Below are 24,010 nucleotides of genomic sequence, written 5' to 3' on the forward strand. Positions count from 1 at the left end.
CAATGGTATCCAAATACCATCTAGAAAGAACGTTAAAATAAAAATAAGCCACATTACCAGCGACTTCGACATTATCAGATACCATTCAAACCTTCTAAATAATTCTAATTCAGCCGTGCCCTTACCTAGAACTCATCTCAAACATACTAGCCTCGATTCATTAATTACATATAAAGACAACTTTGAAACCCTTAACACTAAGCTTAACAAGATCATTGAAAAACCTCAAGTACTTATAAGTGACGATAATCATTATAATTCATTATCTCTAATTGTATACACTATTGTAATAGTTTTAAGTCTAGCTTTAGTTTATAAACTTTATAAGATCAGCAACCGTTGCATCCCTTCTAGATTCAACCCTTCCCATAACTCGAACGCCTCTCCAGATCCAGAATCACCTCCTATCTCTAGTAATCCTAGAATCCGCATCCATACATAAACTTCACCATTAAGGGTGTAAGTTTAGTCCTGGTCGGGGGGCTGTTATGATGCCCTCTGGTTCCTAGCTTTCCTTTCATCATCACCTTTCCCGAACAGCATCAGCAGTTATGATCCTTTATTAGAGAACAATCCCCTCCCTATCCAGTCAGTCCTATTCCTAATTCCACACGGCACGGTTGCCGTCATTAATCGTCGTGAAATCTTTATATATTAATTTTCGTCAATAAAATCTTTTTTAAAAAAGATAATTTGTTAATTCCGTATAAGTAACAGTTCGTTTTCGTAAGCAACCTAATGCGCGATTTCTCGTGACAGGTTCAATTTTTTTTTCAAGCAACCTGTTGCTGCTACAGGTTTCGTAAAAAATTACTCATCTTTAGTAGGAAACAGCCTCAAAAATATAGTTTATTATTAAAATATCTCGAACAATAAACATAACCTAAAAAGTAAACATTGTCTGATTTTACCAATTTGGCCATTGCTGGGAGACCTGAAAATTGGGCTCATGAAACCTTCTAAGGTATTGTAATTTATGCCCAAATTCTAGCACTGTAACGCCAGGCCCCAGTTTGTATGGATTTCGGGTTTCTCCTTTAAAAAATATATTTCTATCCCGGTTCTAATAACATAAAAATGGATCGTTAATAATATTTGAAAAAAAAAAATTTTTTTTTTCGTTGATTAATTTAAGTTTTTCATTTTGCAACAATTATTAATAAAAACTTAACAATAAACATTTTTTAATTTTTCCCAAAGGTTCTATTCTAAAGTTTTTCAAGAATTGTTCCAAGAGAGGAAAACAATTTTAAATTTATAGTTTAACAATTATCACACTTGCAATGTTCATGTTCAAGCAGAAAAAAATATTGATTAACTAAATGAATTGGTATAAAAGAAAAATTCAAGCGGATTATTGTTCATTTATCTATTCAGTTAGTGCCTGAATTTTTTAATTTTTTTTTTTCGTATTTTGTATGTTTAAAAATTATTTATTGTTAAAGTGTCCAAACTGGGCGTGGCTTGTCAAGCCAGAGTACCCGTTTTCGGCAGTATTTTCATACCTTTGGGAAAATTATAAATATTAATCTTACAGTTTCGGGAATCAAAGTTTTTGTTAGAAAATTTCCTCTTCTTTATGAACCTTTTTTCAAATTTGAGAAATCTTTATTACTTTTTGAGATATTTGCAAAAAACTAAACCCCTTTTTTTTTTAGTTAATTGTTAATAACTTTTACAATTTTTGCAAGCGGTACTAATTTTTTTTTTTCAAAAATCTAGACGCCATTCCGAATTGAATGACACCTCATTTGTAATTTTCGGAGACTGCTGAAAAAAGTTGGTCCAAATTGTATTTGTTGACTAGTCTATTAGCCGTCGGAGCTCCGTGGTTTGTGAGGATCCTCGACTTACACAACGAACTGGACCTCGAATCCGAAAACACTGAAGTCAGCGTCGGATCGTTCTTCACCTTCTTTGAAGGCGCTCGGGCAGCTGTTATCAAATCCCACCCCTCTGGCTGAGCCTCTGCTCGCCCACCTGTCCTGGTGAAAATTGAAAGGCCTCTGGGCCACCAGTCTCATTCATAAAAAACAAACAACCTCACGGTGGCGTGATCGCTTGTCGCTTGTGTACACACAAACCGAGCTTCGTCTATTTCTGTTTCATTTTATTGTCTGTTTTAATGTGCATATTTATACTTGAACCTATAGAGTAACATCCCAAGGCCACCAGACGTCACGTATACCAGTCAATTTAACTATTAATATTACCTAAAACTGGTCAGATCGCTTGTGTGTGCATCAAATAGAAATATACTGATATTGACTGGTAGTCTAGTGAAATGTCGTCATTGTAGAATATAGCAGACATAAGTATACATACTTAGTCTGGCCATAAATCCAATTAAAAATAAACAAAATATTACATTTGAATTTGGAATCTGTCATTTTTATATGATTGCTCATTGAGTTTTCTCATTTTGGCGCCAATACATTGTACAATATTTTGCGATATTAAAATGGAGTGGGGTGATAAAGAGAACCGAATCGCTGTGATTGCATTACACAAAGTAGGTATGGAGCCAAATGCAATTTTTAAAACTTTCCATACGCTTGGTATTAGTAAAATGTTTGTGTACCGGGCTATTACTAGGTGCAATGAGACCTCCTCTGCTTGTGACAGAAAAAGATCTGGCCGTCCACGTAGTGTTCGAAAAAGGTGGTCAAAGCAAGGGAAAGAATTCGAAGAAATCCTGTCTGAAAGCAAAAGATTTTATCTCGGGAGATGAAGATAGCACCTAGAACCATGTCGCGTATTTTAAAAGATGACTTAGGACTTGCAGCCTATAGAGACGTACTGGTCATTTCTTAACTGATAATTTAAAAGAGAATAGGGTGGTAAAATCGAAACAACTACTGAAGCGGTACGCAAAGGGAGGTCATAGTTTTACTCTTAACATGCCTTAAAGGGTCTGGCATAGCGCTCTTCTGTCGAAGCTACCTTCTTACGGAATCCCCGAGGGTCTCTGCAAGTTGATCGCTAGCTTTTTGGATGGGTGGAGCATCACGGTCGTTGTAGACGGTGACTGCTCTGATACCATGACAATTAACGCTGGCGTTCCACAGGGTTCGGTGCTCTCCCCCACGCTTTTCATCCTGTATATCAATGACATGCTGTCTATTGATGGCATGCATTGCTATGCGGATGACAGCACGGGGGATGGGTGATATATCGGCCATCAGAGTCTCTCTCGGAGCGTGGTGCAAGAGAGACGGTCAAAACTTGTGTCTGAAGTGGAGAACTCTCTGGGGCGAGCCTCCAAATGGGGTGACATTAAAGACACAAGTTTGCGCGTTCACTGTGAAGAAGGACCCCTTTGTCATGGCGACGCAATTCCAAGGAGTATCCCTGCAACCTTTCGAGAGTATCGGGATACTTGGGGTCGACATTTCGAGCGACGTCCAGTTTCGGAGTCATTTGGAAGGCAAAGCCAAGTTGGCGTCCAAAATGCTGGGAGTCCTCAACAGAGCGAAGCGGTCCTTCACGCCTGGACAAAGGCTTTTGCTTTATAAAGCACAAGTCCGGCCTCGTGTGGAGTACTGCTCCCATCTCTGGGCCGGGGCTCCCAAATACCAGCTTCTTCCATTTGACTCCCTACAGAGGAGGGCCGTTCGGATTGTCGATAATCCCATTCTCACGGATCGTTTGGAACCTCTGGGTCTGCGGAGGGACTTCGGTTCCCTCTGTAATTTGTACCGTATGTTCCATGGGGAGTGCTCTGAGGAATTATTCGAGATGATACCGGCATCTCGTTTTTATCATGGCACCGCCCGCCAACGGAGTAGAGTTCATCCATACTACCTGGAGCCACTGCGGTCATCTACAGTGCGTTTCCAGAGATCTTTTTTGCCACGTACCATCCGGCTATGGAATGAGCTCCCCTCCACGGTGTTTCCCGAGCGCTATGACATGTCCTTCTTCAAACGAGGCTTGTGGAGAGTATTAAACGGTAGGCAGCGGCTTGGCTCTGCCCCTGGCATTGCTGAAGTCCATGGGCGACGGTAACCACTCACCATCAGGTGGGCCGTATGATCGTCTGCCTACAAGGGCAATAAAATAAAAATCATAACATTAACATTTCATTATTAACTTAATATTTTAACAATAAATAAACATTTGTAAGCAACATAATCTTTAAATAACAAATTCACACCGCACCCCACAATGCCACTCCCATCTATATTGTTAATTAAGTTCCCCTAAGTTCCGTGGTTAAGAACCTAGGCCTTTACATAGACTCCACACTCGACTGGAAAGCTCAAGTATCTTACGTTGGACAAAGAACCTGTGGAATTCTTCGTGCTCTGTATCGCCTAAAGAATTTCTTACTAAATGCGACTAAGGCTATGCTAGTACAAGCCTTGATCTTCCCTATAATTGGGTTTTTGAAACAAAAATTTTTGTGGTAAATGGTAAGATCATAATATATTAGGTTTACAACAAAACAATTTGTTTTTTTTTCGCAATAATTCAAAAGTTATTTCAAAATAAAAATTAATTTTTGAATCCAGTACCGAAGACACGCCGACAGCTCCCGATCAAACCCGAGCGCGTGTGACGTCATAATGTTAGTTTTCCCTCATTGCAGTTCATATAGAAATAATAAGTACAGTGTTTTGATCCATTTAATTTTCTTGTCATTGTTAAATATTCAAATATTTATATTGAAAATGTCGAACCTCAAAAGTTACCGTTCTTGTTTTGTACCATTATGCATGAATGCTACAAAAACAACTCCTGAAAAAATGTTTTTAAATGTTTCCCAAGATGACAAACGTCGAATTAAATAGCTTCAAGCTGCGCACCGTGATAATCCCAAAACTTCAGACTTTGTCTTAATAAATCCTTTATCACACATAGCTAATCGTAACCAACTAACAACTCGTTTTTTAGTAATAAATTTTTAATATTATTGTCTAGTCACGTGTATTAGCCGTTTTTTTTTCCGACCTAAGCTGATAGCCTTGAGAGGCTATTCCAGCGTAACCCTAACTAGTAAGTGAGCTCACGGGGCTCAAACATGATGACGTTGCTAACACGAACCCTAGCAAGAGCCGTGCTTCGCAGAATCGGATAATCACAATCGTTAACCACCGGAGTGGAAACGCGACCCACTGAGAAGATCCGGCGAGAAACTCAGTGGGCTGTGTTTGAGGGTTAATTTACTCGTCGAGCCCTTCGTCGCAAGCGACGGGTTCGACGAAAACGATGAACGGTGCTTGAGGTACCTAAGAGCACCGTTAGTGGATCGGGAGGATCCGAAATGACGTGCTTGGGGCGACGTCGACTGCTCTCCATTCTGTTCGCAGGATCGGGAATGTAGTTACCGGCGGCCACGATGAGAGGGTTCACGTGTCGTGCCGCTTTATCGAAGTGGCACATCGACGCCGACTGCAGATACTTACTGATGGACTCTAAGTCCAGGTCGTCATGGAGGTCGACGTTGGAATGATTTTAAGTTAGTGCGGGCCGCGTGAGCGAACACTACACTTGCATCCGCGTGAGCGAACACTACACTTGCATAGGTCATGACAGGGCGTATGCAAGTTTTGTAGACTGTCACCTTATTTCTAAGAGACATTTTACTTCGCCTGCATATCATCGGGTAGAGAACTTAGCCGTTAACGCTGTACTGTTATTAAATAGCTATAACATTATGACGTCACAGCTATGGTGACCAATCATGGCGCGTTTATAAGTAACGTGATTTTTTTTTAATTCTATCAATATTTAATTCTTGAGAATTAATTGAAAAAATATTTTTTATTTTTTTTCAATTAATTATCAAATTGAAAAAGTTTTTTGCATTATATATCCATATTATTAATAATAAAGTTTTAAAATACAAAAAAAAATCGATTTTTTTTTTTTCAAAATCCCAATTAATTACTGTGATGTGTGTTATTTTGATCTGAAATCAGACCTTTTTAATAACCTTGATCGTTTTCTTAACAATTATTTTCTGCATTCGATTTATTTTTAATCTTCGTAAATATGATCATATATCTTCCTATCGTGCTGAGCTCAAGCTTCTACCGATTCGCCAGCGTCGCGATTTACGTGCACTGACGACTCTTCATTCCTTACTTATGTCTCCCGAACCTCCTTCCTATCTAACTCCCTATTTTCAATATCTTCACTCCAGCCATGAGCGGGTCCTACGTTCTCTCAATAGCCTATTAATTCCTTGTCCCACACAGTTCTAGTTATATTCGTAACTCTTTCGTCATGCAGTCTGCTATGGAATGCACTTCCTCTCGAGATCAGGACTATTACTGACTGGTGCGCGTTCAAGTTAAGGCCTCGGCGAATGCTGTTGGAAAAGTTCGCGGAATCGTCATGACCTTATCAAGATGAAGTTATTTGTTAAGTGAATTTATTAATATATTCTTTGGAATACTTTATAAACTATTATATGTATGTATGTATATGTGCTTGTGTACATCTATATATTTGTGTATGTATTTGTAATTTAATATAAATTTCATTGCACCTACCAATATTTACTCTGCACTACCTTTGGTTGCCTGGTAGATAACGTCTTAGGCATTAAGTCCACCAATGTAAATTTTACATGAAGTGTAATAAATAAATAAATAAATAAAGAAGTTTCACTTCAAAAAAGTATGTCATTATCAACATTGCTTATAAAAACTATTTTTGATATACCATTGTATTACCATTGTCCAAGCGCCCCGAAGCGTCTCACCCAGTCCACTGCTCGGTGTAGTGCAGACTGCTGCCCGGATCGGAGCCCCCGGACCTGACGTATTAGTTATTTCGTACAGAATCCGCGGTCTGGAACAAAAGACATCAACGAGCGACCCCTGCCGCACACCGCGGACTGAGCACGCAGCGGCGCGCGGCGCGTCTCAGCACACCCTTAGATACTAAACACCTGACTCAAAAGTCTTTTCTCGCTTGAGGTCGGCGGCGGTACGAGCGACTCGCTCTAACCCTAAGGATTGGCTATAACTAAGCTTATACACATACCTATGTTTATTACAAAAACACATGTGAGATCGGCAATAATCTATATATATAAAAATGAATTGCTGTTCGTTAGTCTCGCTAAAACTCGAAAACGGCTGAACCGATTTGGCTAATTTTTTGTCTTGAATTATTTGTGGAAGTCCAGAGAAGGTTTAAAAGGTAGATAAATATGAAAATGCTCGGAATTAAATAAAAATAACAATTTTGTTTTCCCTTTGATGTGTCCTCCGTCGGACGGATTCCTTTTGTTTGTTTTAAGTTTATTTTATACAAAAGCTTAGGACTTTTATTTAACCATTGAGGCACTACGAAGTCTACCGGGTCAGCTAGTGTTTTTAAAAATACAAGTAGTAGGTATCACGTAACGTGTATACATACGTCTCCTCGGCGCGAAGGAGGCGGCTGGAGCGGCGAGTGCGAGTTCGAGACTCATGAAAGTGTAACCTCTTACTCCCCAGTGTGCCGACGCCGCACGTGGCACTGCGCGACACTACTCAACAGCGCAAGTGCGCCCGGACCAGTGCAGGCGACCCGGACAATGAAAAGACTTCCACCGAGCGGGTAATATTGCTCGGTAGACCGACGGTCCGAATGTTGTTGTTCTGAACTTGTATATACCTATGCAAGCTTACTTAGAGAGATTTATTTCCTGCCCTGCCTATTTCTGCCGTGAAGCAGTAATGCGTTTCGATCTTGAGGGGAGGGCAGCCGTTGTAACTATACTGAGATCTTAGAACTTATATCTCAAGATGGGTGGCGCATTTACGTTGTAGATTTCTATGGACTCCAGTAACCACTTAACACCAGGTGGGCTGTGAGCTCGTCCATCCATCTAAGCAATAAAAAAAAAGCGCCTGACAAAAGCTTGTGTCCACAGGTCGTGTCCCATGACCACCGGTCCAGGACTGCCCACCGCCTGGTGACGCGGGCGGTGCCAGACGTGTCGTCACGCGACCTTCACCTTACGCTCTCCACGAACTTCCAATAAGCTCGTAATTTTCCTCTCGATGTTCTAGGAGCGGTCCGAGGCTGCAGGCCGCCCGCTGCAGCGGCCGCAGCTCGCCGCTCAGTCGGGCTCCGCCGCCCGAGACGAGACCACGCGCGCGCATCGTGACAGTGCCAGTGACAGTGTCAGTGACGGTGACGGTGACGGTGACGAACCGGCGGACGAGCACAGCGAAAGTAGGTCGTGTTTACTTAGCTTTTATTGAATGCGCTTACTTCGCATCAAATTAATTTATTTTCTTGAAAATGTAATTAATAATCATAATTAAATTAAATACTAAGTACTCAAAATATAATTCTCAAATCCAAAATTTTTAGCCCAGGCTACGTGGCCCGGACACTGATATTGACATTGCGGGTCAATAAAATATGTATATAATAGTGTTATTTTTTATGATGTAAAAAAGAAAAAAAATCACAAATTATTAGTGTTTTCAACAGTGGCCCGGCCACAGCGCCAGTGCAGCAGTATGTGGTAGTTAGTAACAGTGTCAGTGTCGCAGGCAGTGACAGTGGCAACACAAGGACCGTTCCGTAATTATAATTTTTTTTTACAAATTAAAACCTACAAAATGACATTCCAAATCAATTAATAATCGATAATTTGCTGAATGATATTACGAAATGAATATGTAATGAATGACGAAAGTTGTCGAGCGACGCGAGCCGCTGACTGGTGCACCCTCCAGTGCGCCCTCCAGTGCGCCCTGGGTTCCAGATTGCGAGGTCAAGGTCAGTGGGGCAGTGGTGCGTCCACTGACCGGGCGCGTGGGGGGGAGGGGGGGCAGTGGGAGATCAGGTCCGTCTCTCTCCTGTACAACGTGCACTCAAGTGATGTAAGCGCTACTTGTCCACTGAACCCGACCACGGTCGATTCGATTCGTCTTTACCACTAGTACGCTCACCACGGCGAGGTGCGGTGTGAGGCAGCGGAGCGTTACGTGGAGGCAAGCAGAAGCCGGCACCGGCTCTAGCCTCCAGCGCGTTGTGCAACTAGGCCAAGAGCGAGCCAGCACTCGGAGAATTTCACTCGCTGTTATATAAGCTACCGTCGGAGATCAGCGCGCGCTCGCAATCTCGCAGAGCGCGTCGGCCGAGTCTGTGCGACTGCCGGCGTGTCGACTGCTTAACGCACAGACGGACGAACAAACGCAGCTTCCGTGTCGTCTGTGCGTCGGTGGGCGGCGCGATGGGCTCGCTCTAGGAGGAGCTCCGCGCAATTCAGGTCGACAGTACGGCAGGTGGCACGCGACTACAATTCACAAATGCGTGTTTTTCAACAAATTTAGTTGTCGTAACCGAGAGACCAGCCCCCTACCCACATGGTAGTGCACGTGCTCTGGTCAGCACGTGCACGTGTGTATGACTGAGGGCTCGGCGCTGGCGCCGCACGACACAGCATGCGACAGCTCGTTCTATTCTGCGACTCCGAACTCCGAAAAATGGTTTTAAGTGTGTACTGAAACCCATAGAATCTTGCCGCCCACTTTGATATATAAGGTCTCGGTTTTTACAGTACAACGGCTGACCCAACCTTTAAACTGAAACGGCAGAAACAGGCAGGGTGGTGGTACCTACCAGCGCGGACTCACAAGACGTCCTACCACCAGTGATTACGTAAATTATAATTTTGCGGGTTTGATTTTTATTACACGACTAGCTGACCCGGCAGATTTCGTAGTGCCTCAATCGTTAAATAAAAGACCTAACTTTTGTATAAAATAAACTTAAAACAAACAAAAGGAATCCGTCCAACGGGGGACACATAAAAGGGAAAACAAAATTGTTATTTTTATTTAATTCCAAGAATTTTCATATTTAAATCTTCTCTGTACTTCCACAAATAATTCAAGACCAAAATAAGCCAAATCGGTTGACCCGTTCTCGAGTTTTAGCGAGACTAACGAACAGCAATTCATTTATATATATATAGATTCTATTGATTCTACTATCTATCTATTCACGATGCTACTCCTTCACCGCGGAAGTCAATCGCGATCAGTCTGCTTAGTGCGAGTTTTCTAACGTTACCTTCATATTAGGAAAACAACTGCTCTTTTTCATCAGTGGTAGCATAAATGATGGAAAAAAATATGATTACATACATATTCTCGTATTGTAGAGTCATCAATAAGAAGGATGACCGGGGGCCGCCCACGGGGGACGCACCGGGAGCCGCGGTGGGGCCTCCGGATATCGATGAGAACATCACTACGCGACTACATCGCTAGTACGAAGCGCTACTCCACTAGCACATTCCGTGCCTCAGCTGGAGCATGGCTCTGATCCCTGGGCCGGGGATACCAAATACAGCTACTTCCACTAGACACACAGAAGTATACAACGCGTTGTAGGCGAAATAATCTAGATCTCGCGGAAAGGTTAGAACGTCTGCTTGCGACAACAACAATTGCTAGGGATGATCCGATCACCTTCTCTCGTCCCGCGCCACCCGCCACCTGCCACCCACCACCCGCCACCGGCCAGCAGACAGCAGACAGGCTCTTCGTCCCTACCACCTGACACCACCAGGCTATTTTTTTTCTTTCTTTTATTGCTTAGGGGAGTGGACGAGCTCACAGCCCACCTGGTGTTAAGTGGTTACTGAAGCCCATAGACATCCACAACGTAAATGCGCCACCCATCCTGAGATATAAGTTCTAAGGTCTCAAGTATAGTTACAACGGCTGCCCCACCCTTCAAACCGAAACGCATTACAGCTTCACGGCAGAAATAGGCAGGGCGGTGGTACCCATCCGCGGGGACTCACAAGAGGTCCTACCACCAGTGACATTTCTGGTGTCCACGAGCAACCACTGCCCTTGTGCCTTCAAGGGCGATACATTCTCAGAGCTCTCCTCCTAAAGGTGCACTGGTCACACACGGGATGTAAGTGTCCTGGAGTGCGGGTCGTGATGTGTGTTGCAGAAGAGTATGTGATCCACTTGGGACAATGTGACGATCATTAGGTGATCTTGACCTTGACTTGAAGTCGAAACACAGAAAAACTTAAAAACCAAACATTTTACGAAATGTCCATTTTTCATACAAACTCACTATTATTGTTCGGAAGTCAGTATTAGGTAATTCAGAAATGTGCGTTAACGGTTACTTTGGTGTAACATAATTTTGAACACAACAAATATAATCTTCAATCATATCTTGAACAGAATATTTAATATACATATATTTATAAAAAAATACTTTTAATATGTATTTTTTTTTTATAACTTAGTAACGCGGTACAAAGCCTGAACTTTGCTATTAGCATGAGCGTGTGACATGTGATGTCACATACACACACACACACACATACATATGGGTTACATGTCATTAACCACATTCTACTGTTGAAGCCGAAACGAAAACTCTATATCCGCAAATGCAAAGCATTATACTACCTACAGCACTACGGGTGGGCACCACCGCCTCACCTATATTTGAGGTAAAGAAGTAATGCGTTTCGGTTCGAAGGGTGGGGCAGTTGTCGTACTGTTAAAACTGGGACCTTACAACTCATGTCTCGTATACATAGATAAACGAATGAGCCCATGATGGTTCACGGGTATTCACGCTGTTACTGACGCAGCGTTCGCGATCATTATTTAAACATTGATAATTAAACGTTTTCGCATAGGCCGCAAAACCAGCTTAGCCGATGTCAAATGAAAAGAAAAAAAATGAATAGTATATACCTAAATGTGAATTAAGGTTATTAATAAAGGCTCTTTATCTTTATCTAATTAAATGTTAGCACCGAAATTCTGGTAATTACTCTAAAAGTCAAATTTTTAAATACGGTCCGCAACACAAACGTTGTATGAATAAAAGATGTGTTTTTTTTGCAGCCCGTAATTTGTTTGTAATTGAATTCACGTCGTGACGCAGCCGCTGTCACCGACAAGTGACATGTCACTAATCACGTATGATCACGTGCACCGACGAACTCGGGGTGGTCAAAGACACACCAATGTGCTTAGTGCGAGCTTTTTAACGTTCTCGATAGCGTAAAAGTTAACTAAAATTTGTATGCAGTTGGAACAGTGCTCCTAGTAGCAAACGTAGGCAAACGTTCCAACTTCATACGACTTCGAGTTCACTTTTACGCTATATAAAAAAGTCGCACTAAGCACACAGTTCGCAGTGCTCCGTGTGAACAATTGATGCCTTCGTGGTTCCGTACAGTAAAGCAAGTCCCTACAGCGCCGCTCACGGTACACGCGACCGTCTCAGCGGGCGAGTCCGGGTGCGCCCGCACGTACATTACATATGAGTCGTCTATTATCAAAGGTGGCAATCTGTGCATTTGGACAAAAAAAGTTATTGATATGTCAATACAGATTGATTTGAATATAATCGTCTCCTTCAAAGAATACGGTTCAAAACCTGCATTAAATAAAGGTTAATACATAACCTGCTATTTATTTAAGATGTCGTTCAGAAGAGTTTTGTGACTGCCAATGGAATACAAAGTCAATAATTCGTTTTTCTGATTTACCAATAATTGTCCAATAGTCACATTGCCGGCTTTGATAATAGTCGACTCATATGTACATTATTGCGAAAACATAATAATGTTCTAACGCGAAGGACGCCGCGCCGCCCGGTTGCCACGGTACAACAATAAATCAGCACAGCGCCTAGGTACGCACCCCACGTCTCGCGCGGACACATTCCGAAATAACATCTAATTCATTTGTTTAAATTGTCATTTACATTAAAAAACACATTTTTTTTATTTAAATTTATTTAGTGTATGCTGTGTAACATGTATGTATAATAGATATCTATATCAATACATATAAATAAAATTGGAGTGTCTGTTTGTAATGTTGAAATAACCGCTTTTTACTACATGCATATGAATATATATACAGTACATACACCAAAATAACATTTTTTACAATTTTTGTCTGTCTGTCTGTTTGTTCCGGTTAATCTCTGGAACGGCTGGACCGATTTTGACGAGACTTTCACTGATAGGTAGCTGATGATATAAGGAGTAATTTAGGCTACTTTTTTTAGATTAGCTTCGCCCCGCGGCGTCACTCGCGGTACGACAATAAACGCGGGTAACGTCGTGAGACTCAGCTACCTATTAATAATAAAATTTAATGTTTCCGAAGCGAAGCGAGGGCGGGTCGCTAGTATATTATATAATATTATCATAAATTGTATTAGTACAAGACCGAGTTGGAGTTCGAACGCGGGTTCGAGTCCAGCGAGAGACAATTCAGTGCCACACTGAACAACCCGCGAGCCGGGATGTGTCCGCATGGGGGCGCACTACGACCCCGTGCACCGCTGCCACAAAGCAGTCTTGTCCAATGAACATCTCGGATGGAGGAATTGCTTTGTTGCCGTGCTCGTTTCAAACCTCAAAGCCCTTGTCGAGAACAGACGTCAGCCGGTTTTTCCCTTCGACTGACGTCAGTCACACGTTTCCTACAAACTCGAGTAATTACTGTAACAAGGCGTATCTGTTATTGTGCGCGCCGCTAATATTGTTTACGCAATTAAAATGTCATTACTGTACGTGCCAATATATACTCATATACATATGTATGTACGTATGTATATGTATGTAGCGGACAAACGAACAAATGACACCACATCAGTACCTCTCCTATTCATATGAACCTCCGAGGAGGGTGCGGGCGCGGCGGCGGCAGGGAGATACTGCTGCACTAAGTTGTATATCCCTCATCATCACCATCACCGGCCCGCACATGTCCACTGGTAAACGACGTCCCGGTCCTGCGAGAGACGACAGGGCACGAGGTCTTATATTTGAAGACGTGTCTTGTATATTGATCAGCAGTAGGCGGCAGTCTCATTGCGCTTGTCCATGAGGGACAGGGACCGCTCACCATCAGGAGGGCCGTGTGCTCGTCGACCGTCCGTAATAAAGAGCTGGAGATCTAACAATAGTATTGTGTGTTGACATTAACTAAGAGCAACCAAAATTAAGCTGGACTATTATGTCACGTCATTGGGCCTTCGTATCCCCTTACTGGGGCGCGGATCGGACCTGGGGGTAATACCCTCTGCCCGGACTTGGACTACCAGCCTAACGAGGCAGGAGTGATGATAATGCTTGCATGGCTATTACTGGATGGCGATGAAGTAGATGTTGATGATGATGGGTGATAGTGGTTCGATTTGTGAATTGGATGGGGGTGCTCTTACTGGTTATATGATGGTGGATCCATCCCCAACAAACGACACGGGACAGCGGACAAAGGGAGACGGACTGAGGAGGGGGGAGAAGGGGAGAGTAGGGGATGGTGTACAACGATGTAGCACAGTAACTTTGAGATAACACTCCTACAAGAGGAGAGCCGACAGCGCAGCAATGCGTCCACCTGGAGAGGCGCCTCGCCTAGGACCCGTAGAAGCTACTAATGTAACTGAAACTCGAAGCTCAAAGCCCGAGGCGGGGCTTTGTGACTTTCGATCTCAATTATTGAATGCTAGACGTGAAAGTTCACTTTTCATAACTACATCCGTATGAATGTATAGACAATACATAGCGGTGTGCACTTATGTATATAGTCCGGTGCGGGGCGGGGTGGGGAGGTACGCTGTACGTGTGATAAGCGAGAGTTTGCTGTCATTGACCTCATTCGGACTGGTCCAACGCGTCGGAAGCGTACACTCATTCATACTTGTTTGGATGTGGCATCTTAAATAATAAATAATACCGACCTTAATGTTTTTGTTTATTTTTATTGAAACAACTTGAGGGACCACTCGTCGACACGGCTCCCTCCTTCTTGGTACAAGGAGATGAACATCTTATCTACATTTCAAAAATTTTGCAAAGTAAAGACAACAAGAAACGCTAGTTACGTTAGGGGCTCGCGGACCAACTACTGAAATATGTATAACGATGAAAGTCTAATTGAAATATTATTGTATACAAAACAATTGACATTGTCTATTAATTGTATGTATGTGTCTATGTATGTGTACATATATGTATATATATGTATATGTATGTGTATTTCACTGGATTGGTACAACGCGCGTAGTTCGTTTCCAAATGATTCTTGTCCACCTGATGGTTGTCTGGAAGAGATCGCTCTTAATCGATAAGATCGCCAATTTTATTTTTTTGTATTTAATGTATCGCACTGTTTATTTGCTTTTTGGTGTACAATAAAGAAGACTTTCTCTCTCTCTCTCTCTCTCTCTCTCTCTCTCTCTCTCTCTGTCTCTCTCTCTCTTTCTCTCTCTCTCTCTCTCTCTCTCTCTTTCTTTCTTTCTCTCTCTCTCTCTCTCTCTCTCTCTCTCTCTCTCTCATCGAGAGAAGAGTGTTTATAGTTCGGGCACGCTTGTCAAATATGGGCAGGATCGGGAGTCCGGGCCTGCCCTGCCCACTGCCGCAGCGTCCGGGGCCGCGCGTGCGTCGCTCCGTGTGCGGTTACCTAATAATTATGTCGTTTTTTATTTATGATATTTAAAACGTTTCGATACGAGGTCACGCCGCGCTCTTAATCCATGCAGACTAATGAACTATTGACACACAGCTTGAGACACACTTCCTTCCCGCGCTTTATGCAAACTTCAAACTGCGAGTGTGTCGTTTCGTAAGACAGTGGCAGCTGGAGGTGCGGACCGCGGGCCTCGCGTCGCTGCTTTGAAACACTCGATCTCCACATGAGATGATTGTGTCCCATGTGGACTACACAATTCTTTTAGAGGTTAAAGTATGAAATTGCCGATTTGTATTGAAAAATTTAAAATAGTTTTTTTTTTTTCATTAATATTTATTTAATCAAAATATCTTCAATTATTATCTATACATTGCTGCCATCTAATAGGAAGGTCATTTATGTCTTTGCGATAGAACTCTGGTGATTTAGATTCTACAAACTGTTTGAAAGCATTTTGTACTGCCTCCTGGGAATAAAACTTTTTAGTACGTAGAAAATAGTCCAAATCACGAAAAAAATTGTAGTCCGTTGGAGAAAGGTCTGGCGAATACGGAGGCTTATGAATGGTTTCTAATTGAAGTTCCTGTAGAGTTAAAACCGTTTCTCGCGCTGTATGAGGTCTCGCGTTATCATGGAGCAATAATGGTGAAGATCGATTCATGAGTCGGGGCTGTTTCACTGCAAGTTTTGATATCATTGTTCGGAGTTCGGCACAGTAAGCATCTGGCGTTATTGCTTGATCAGATTGGAGAAAGCTATAGTGAATAACACCATGCTGAGACCACCAACAGTTACCATTACCTTTTTATTGGTAAACTTTGTTTTAGGACACTGTTGCCGCGTTTGACCTGGGGTCAGCCATTGCATTTTTCGCATACGGTTGTCGTAAAGCATCCACTTTTCATCACATGTCACAATTCGATCCAATATTCCTTCATTTCTGTATCGATTCAACAAGGCAACATAAGTTTCAACACGAGTTTCTTTCTGCAGATCAGTAAAATCATGAGGCACCCATTTTTCATATTTTTTTATTTTATTGATTTGACGCAAATAACTCTATATCGTTGGTAAGGTAACGTTAAATCATGCCGCTAATTCCTGGGGTGGTTTGGCTCGGATCGGCTTCCACCATATCTTTCAATTCATTGTTATTCACATGTGTGAACGATCTTCCACGTGGTTCGTTCTTCAAATCAAAATTTCCATCACGAAAGCGTTTAAACCAAAATCGCACGGTGCATTCATTAGCAGTCCCCTCTCCAAACGCAACATTGATATTGCGAGCTGCTTCTGCAGTGTTAGTTCCGCGGCGTAACTCGTATTCAAAAATCACTCGAATTTTCGAAGTATCCATCTTTCTTGACTAAGCTGAATAAAAAAAAGCAACTGAAAATCGATAACCGAATGTTGCACATTTTTTAAAAGAAGAACTTCATAGGTACCATTTGAAAAGAGTTTCACTCATAAATCTCAAGCCAAGAAAGTTCAATAGAATTACAATAGAACGGCAATTTTATACTGTAACCCCTATGATATATTATGGCCCATCTTAAGACATGAGGCACGTTATATAAAACGACTGTCAAATCGTGGAGATTCGCGTCCAGTGTTTCCTGGGTCGATGTAGGAATATACTAAAGGCGGAAATAAAATTATGAATGTTACCATTGTAAGGAATGCGACGGTTAATGTGGCGCTCAGTTGTATGGAGGAGGATATAGGATAATATCAGATAACGCAGAGGAGACGCGCCCACGGTTGGCTGACTCCTGCACCCGCGGTGCGATGTACAAACACTAAAACCTCAATTCTATATTTGGATAGTAATTACTTAAGCTCGCCATTGAGAGAACTAGCTGCACTCGCATAGTGTCCTCGTTTTAAGTGCAGTCTTCGGCTCTCCCACTTTGCGGGCGCGCTGTGGTCATAATTCACGTAAATGTAGAGTCCCTTGTGGAGATTTCATATTGAGGTCAAGATCTTAAGCTGCTTTTTATAACTTGAACCTTAAGTTAACGGCCTCTGCGTGCTCTGCTGGGGGCAGCCCAGTCGCCCTGCCAGTGCGACATTGCTGTATCTAGGCCAGCCATCGATCGAATCCACGTGGTTCTAATTATTATTGAGTACCTAGAGTGTGTGCTCAGTGCGAGTTTTTTAACGTTCTCGATATCGTAAAAGTTACGATATCACGAGCATCCAGACAGCATCGAACCTCCGAAACGCTTATATCAACCCTGGGGGTGAGGTGAGGAGTGGGGCCGGTGTGCTGTTAGCGCGCGCCGCGCTGCATTCACTGCCAGTCTGATGATTAAAAATAATGGTTTAAAAAAAACTAAAAAACACGCTTTAAATAAAATTCAACTAAAAACTAGAAAATAAATTTTAATAAATTTAAATTGAAAATTGTGTAAAATAAAATATATTTTATTTAAAAAAAAGCGTGGGATGCTTTTTAAGATATTATTGAAATAATAATTCTTCTACTTATATCTGTCAGAAAAATATTTATAACTAATAACACCATGCACCCCATGCTTTTTTTACAATAAAAAATATATATTTTTTACACTATTTTCAATTTAAATTTATTAAAAATTATTTTCTATTTTTAGTTGAATTTTATGTAGAGCGTGTTTTTTAGTTTTTTTTTAACTATTATTTATTTTTAATTTTTTAGTAAATTTTCTATAAAAGCGTATTTTTAAAACTATTAAGTACTTTAACATCAATTCCTGCCTTATCGACTATAGATAAAAATTATATAAATTAACAAAAATCTTATTTTGCAAATTGAATAATGTAATAATCTTATCAAATTATAGTGTATTGTCTATAAATCTACAAAGTTTGAATGAAATCTGGCCGTTTAAAGTGGGTCAAAATCGCGTCTAGTGGAGTCAGTTAGAAACATACAAACATACATACAAGTGAAGCTAATATAAAGCGTGTAAATATGGGCTGCGTTCACCGCCAGTATGGTGATTAAAAATCTGATCTGGTGTCGTCTCAGGCCTGTTTAGGAGTCGCCTTTTCCCGCTACGAACTAGCGTACGGGGGACGAAAGGACAGCGACGCCAGCGACACCTGCCGGCGCGGCTCCTTACAGAATCACAAACAAATGATTGAAACAATATAATAATTGAACTAAACTGTTACTGGAGTCAACGACCCGTCGTCACAAGATGTCGGAACCGCTTTTTCGTACAAAAAATGTACATTCACTTTTAGAGATCCTTGAGTTTGAATTATTTTACAATAATTAATTGACTTAGTTAATTTATTCATACTTTAATTAATAATTAACTACAAATTCCACTTACAATCGAGTAAGTTTCAATAAGAACTAAAGAAATAATGCAAACAATTTTTTTATTAATATATAATATTAATCAAAAGGCTCTTTTGAGAGATCGATTTGAGAGCACAGCTTGACTCGTACAAACCTCAAACTAAATTTTCTACTACACCTCTTGTTAAAATATTTTTAATTTCCGCTACGTTTCATGCGACATTGTGTACATGTAGACAATAGGATTGCTTGTATTGAGAGACCTTGAAAACTTTCGAGATCCTCATAGTCGTTGATAGACTGATGTCCAACCACTACGAACTCCGTTTCGGATCCCTCGAGTCCAAGTCCGAGGTGTCACAAAGTACGCTAATTACTAACTTTGACATCTTCATTCCCTCTGCACCTGCGTGGGGCTCGTGGGTGTCGCGGAGTAGCTCTAGAGAACAATGGCGGTGATAGATGCTCACGACGAGATAAGATGTTTCGAATTGCTGTTCGATGAGACTATTGTCGTTTGTGTGCGGAACTCTAGCGAAGTGACGCGGCCGTCAAATTGTATTTATGAACCGTGAAGTAATTTGCAGCGCGTCCCTCACACGTGCCCCTGCCCCGCGGCAACACTCTCTCTAGCTGTCCCTCTCTGCTCATCTGTCTCGCTCTGGTCAATCGTTCACTAGCTCGAAGGACGTCGCCGGCGCCGCGACATCCCTTCAGGTGCTGGGAGCTTGTTGTGCCATACGCTGACTAAATGAAGACGGTAACTTCAAATAATAACATTTTAACATCGGCCCTCCAGTTACTCTTTAAGCCGAAGTCATCATTAGCTCGCAGTGCAGATGGGTGGTACCGACCCATGTGGGCACACGACAGCCACTACACACCGCTTGAACTATTCTCTATATATATTGAAATTATATTAATATTTTAATATATATATTAAAATCTTAATTATATAAGTTGCAAAATGGATTGCCGCTGGTGGCAGCGTCTACGATACAAGTCATCAGTTGTCAGAGCTTCAAAGTTACAATCCTCCTCAAAACACGCGCCGTATCAAGGGTAGCTTTCTGCACCGGGCCCTTAGCCCGGCCGGATAACAAAAGTTTCCTAAGGAGCTGGTCGTAGCGCGGCGCCATCAATGCGGGCTCTTGGCCCGTCGACCGAGGGAACCGGCGGTCGTGTCGCTGGCGGCCGCCGGTCCGGCGTCTGGGGGACGGCGGGATGGATGTAATATGCTCTGCGTAAACCCTGTCCCGCCGTCTCAATAGCTCCGACTGGGTTCCCACCCGGTCCGGGGTAGGGCGCCGGCTGTGAGCGGCAGGAGTTTTTAGTGAGGTTCGACTCCCACATACCCCACCTGCCGTGCGGGTGGGGATCCGGTGATTTTCTCATGTGGAAAAAAAAAAAAAAAAGGAGCTGGTCGAAGCTTTTCGCTATCAAACCGTGCACAAAATTATCGTAACAATTATGGTTTTTTTTCTCTATACTTATTCCCTGGTAGCCTCAAAAGCTATGCCGCATTTTTTTTTAATTCGGGCCGGGGCCTAACCTCCTACGAGGTCTACACCTAGGGGGCGCGCGGCGTATGTGGGACTCAACGGTCTGCAAGGTGTTGGAAGCAGACCACCGGACCAAGGAATTTTAGGACCCACTCACTAAACGACTCCCCTGCACTCTTACGCCCGACGTCCGATCCCCTCCGAGGCCAGAACCCGGATGAGGTAGGGGGGTTACCGCGGTCAACACTGCAACCAGACAGCGCAGCTCACCCCAAGGACGCCCGGACGACGGAGCCTTCGAGGCGAATCGAAGGCTCTGAAACTTCGGCCGTCTCGGTACGACAGCCCGTCAGGCCGCCCAGACGGTGCCGCTGGTGTTCCGGAATACCCCGCTGGACCTGAACCAGCCTGCCGGGTCGGGACGCGATACACCGCCAACCGGTTTCTCTATTATAGATACTCCTTGGCAGCGCGCAATATAAAAAAAGGGGCTATGCCAGCTTCGGGCAGACGGATGGGTGAGCTCATGGGCTCAACCTCAGAAAATTTGCTAACACTAGCCCTAGCAGGAGCAGTGCTTCACAGAATCTATCACCGGATCGGAATCGCCACCCACTGAGAAGATCCGACGAGAGACTCAGTGGGTTGTGTCTATGGGATGGTTGAATCAACATGCCACATAGCAGTAGCTGTAGGATCGTGGGCCAGGTCTAAATTATATTATTCGCTATTCGTTTGGTGGTCACTCAGTTGACCACATTTGACATTTGTTGACAGCTGTTGATCATTTATTATCAGCGAAAGTAAACAGTTAATGTTTTTGTTTCTCTATGCATTGGTACTATACAATATATTCTGAAAACCGTCTTCATACACACGACTCCCAATCGTAGACTCCTTCGAGCTTTTAGACAGTTCAACAAGTGAAGTCACCGAGTCCACCCGCAGACGCCGATGTGGGTAGAGATACTGAAACAGGTTCCGCAATTACCATCTAAATGGACGAAAATATATTAAACTTCAATTATTATTAAGAACGTAGCCGATTACAATCAAATTAATTGGTAACTGGTCGAGCTAACGGTAGTCGGTGGGTTCGTTGATAAGTGACCACCGTATAATGAGAACCGTCATTTAGATAAAGCCTCTCTAATGTCGGCTCGTGGTGGAGTGGTGCTGCGTCGGCCATAACAAGTGGCGCGCTCAGAACGTCAGAGAACAGAACATGATCCTGAAACGGCGACCGATTACTATTTCTTTGAATCGGCGGCGCATTGTCCACCGCAGCCACAGGACGGGGGGGACAGGGGGACGAGGGACGGGGGGACAGGGGGCGAGTGGACGTGGGGACAGAGGGACGGGGGACGGGGGGACACAGTAGTATGTGATATCCCTAACGAGGAACCCTGACTTTTCGATATTCAATATATTTTACTTAGTACAGATTACGTTAATTGTCTACGGAACCACTTTTATTTTTCATAGAATTTAATGCTATAATCTAATAATTTAAATTTATGTTGCAAAAACTATTATGAGGATTACATAACACTTTGGTCAACATAGAGTTAACTAGGTCTCAAACTCGACCGAATATTGACATCGCGATACATTACGAGCTCTGTACGGGGGGACGGTCTGCCCACCCTCGCGGCTCCCTTGAGTTTCCCTCCTCTAGGACCTTCTGACGGAAAGACCAGACAGATGATCAGATACAACAGATACCGCCGCACCGCCACGAGATGATCAGCTGACGGGAGGTTGTTATAATGAGCACGCCGTAATGGAGCTTAACGTCAACTGTCAAAAAACGATCACCCTGTCAGGATCAGTTTCTTCTGTTTTGTACCGCGTTTTCGGGAACACGTAAAAAATGTTCCAACGTTACGTTATGTTGTAAGTTTTTTTTTACTGCCCTTGTAGGCAGACGAGCATACGGCCCACCTGATGGTAAGTGGTTACCGTCGCCCATGGACTTCAGCAATGCCAGGGGCAGAGCCAAGCCGCTGCCTACCGCTTAATACTCTCCACAAGCCTCGTTTGAAGAAGGACATGTCATAGCGCTCGGGAAACACCGTGGAGGGGAGCTCATTCCATAGCCGGATGGTACGTGGCAAAAAAGATCTCTGGAAACGCACTGTGGATGACCGCAGTGGCTCCAGGTAGTATGGATGAACTCTACTCCGGTGGCAGGCGGTGCGATGGTAAAAACGAGATGCCGGTATCATCTCGAACAATTCCTCAGAGCACACTTGTGTGGTGTTAAAATAAAGGATTGACAAGTTACGGTGTGTGCTTACTGTACTTCTACAGAGGTACACCTTGTTTGCTCCCAGCTCTACGATCTCAGATTCAACATTTGTTAGGGATATTTTTTAAGATGTTGTATTTAATTTTCAATTATTCTTTACAAATCAATTGTCCTTATATCGTATAAGCTATAGCCTCGACAGTCCGCTCCTGTCGCTCGATGTATTAAAGCGATGCGCGTGGTCTCCCAGCGAGGGTGCCACCTGCCGGTCGCGGTAGACACTACACCGCCTGGTGTCCGAGCACGGGATGCCAACACCAAAAACTGCACAGAGCTGCAGGTCAGTTGGTTGAAGGGCGCACGGTTCGATACGTGCGTACGAAGGGACGGGTGTGTGTTTTGCTGTGACGTCACTCGCAGAGTCGAGGGTCACCAGGCGAGAGTGCAGCACCACGGCACCGAGCAGGGCTGGTGCTGTGGTCCACCGACTGCTCACCATTCCCCCAGTACATGCACCATCAAATGTGACCATATATGAGTGTACGTGTAATGACGGATATTATTCTCAAAATAGTCCACATCCCCAACAAGATGAGCATCGTAACGTCAAGTCAATATATCTACACGATATGCCCCTAATTATATGTGCCTGGACTCGAACAGGCGACTCTCTGAGTCAGAGGTCTGCATACGCCGCCGCGCCCCCGCGCTCTTGTGGTCAGTTTTTGTTAAATCTTCATTAGGTCAAGTTGATCTCTCGAGTCAGTTCAAACTTTCAAATAGAACTTTTGTAGTTGTTTGTTTGCACAAAGCTCTAATGAACTTTCTGTGGTGTCGTTTCTCTAGCGACCTCTATAGACACAGCATAACGGTTCACTTGACGTTAAGTGGTAACTGTAGCTACTTGACATAGGAGGTCGTACTTTCGAACACATTGTGAATATGTTTACTATTGCATTGGATGAGTGGACGTACCCTCGGGTCATTCGGTATTCAATGTGTACCGGCGTGCCAGTGCTGCCACACACCTACCTTCAAACACGAGACCATCCCCGCGTCCGGACGCTACGATTGCATAGCGACAGAATCAGCGCTGAAGGAACCATCAGCGAGGATGACATGGACAGTGACAATAACTAGACGTACTAGCAGTATGATGGGGAATTTTAAAAGTCCGCCTGATAGATACGCCTAAATCTGCCCTGAATCAGTAATGCTTTTCGGCTTAAAGGGTCGGGCAGCCGTTGTACTGTTGAAACTGAGACCTTAGAACTCGTATCTCAAGAAGGCTTTTACTGCTTCAAAACACAGGAACTAGCCTGGGACCTGTTAGATAATAGATACAAAGCAAGATGCCCCTGGGCAGCACCGCAGCAAGCTAGATAAGGTTTTTAGATAATGTTCAAATGAGGTGTTTTTGTGCTCGCGGATGCCGAAGGTCGTCATGATTAAATGCCTCTGAAGTACATCACACGGTACATCTACTGAAACATCCCAAAGCATTCAGACAGTTCTGGTAGGACAG

At 43.2% G+C, this 24,010-nt stretch overlaps 1 protein-coding gene across 3 annotated transcripts in view; it reads left to right on the plus strand.

Annotated features, from left to right (window-relative positions):
* Positions 1 to 8,021: 8,021 nt before the first annotated feature.
* Positions 8,022 to 24,010, plus strand: part of dsb (scavenger receptor class B member debris buster) — a 65,824-nt gene continuing 49,835 nt past the window's right edge. The window contains exon 1 of one of the 3 annotated variants that reach the window (XM_089737600.1): positions 8,022 to 8,178. The gene's annotated coding sequence lies outside the window, so the exon portion shown is untranslated. Of the gene's footprint in view, positions 8,183 to 24,010 lie in introns of all 3 variants that reach the window. The other 2 variants (XM_089737602.1, XM_089737601.1) reach the window with 2 other exon arrangements.

Source organism: Bombyx mandarina, chromosome 23 (genome assembly GCF_030267445.1).
Source record: "Bombyx mandarina strain Sakado chromosome 23, ASM3026744v2".
NCBI lineage: Eukaryota > Metazoa > Arthropoda > Insecta > Lepidoptera > Bombycidae > Bombyx > Bombyx mandarina.